We start from the raw sequence: 215 nt of genomic DNA, 5'->3' as shown, positions 1-215 counted from the left end.
GGACAGCCACAGCCAGGTGGCCCTGCCAGCAGTGCTGGGGGCTGCAGTACCCATGGCGAGCCCGTGCTGGCCCCATCCCCATGCTCCAAGCATGGACCAGGTGGGTGCCGAAATCATCGGTGTCCCCACTCTGCTGGCTGCTCTCGTCCCAACACCCATGGGCACCCCCGGGTGTGACGGGAGGGGAGCTGAAGCCTGGCTGTGGGGCGAGAGCC

The sequence above is a fragment of the Pygoscelis adeliae genome, unplaced genomic scaffold, assembly GCF_000699105.1.
Source record: "Pygoscelis adeliae isolate BGI_AS28 unplaced genomic scaffold, ASM69910v1 Scaffold766, whole genome shotgun sequence".
NCBI lineage: Eukaryota > Metazoa > Chordata > Aves > Sphenisciformes > Spheniscidae > Pygoscelis > Pygoscelis adeliae.
Note: the sequence above shows the minus strand (reverse complement) of the source record.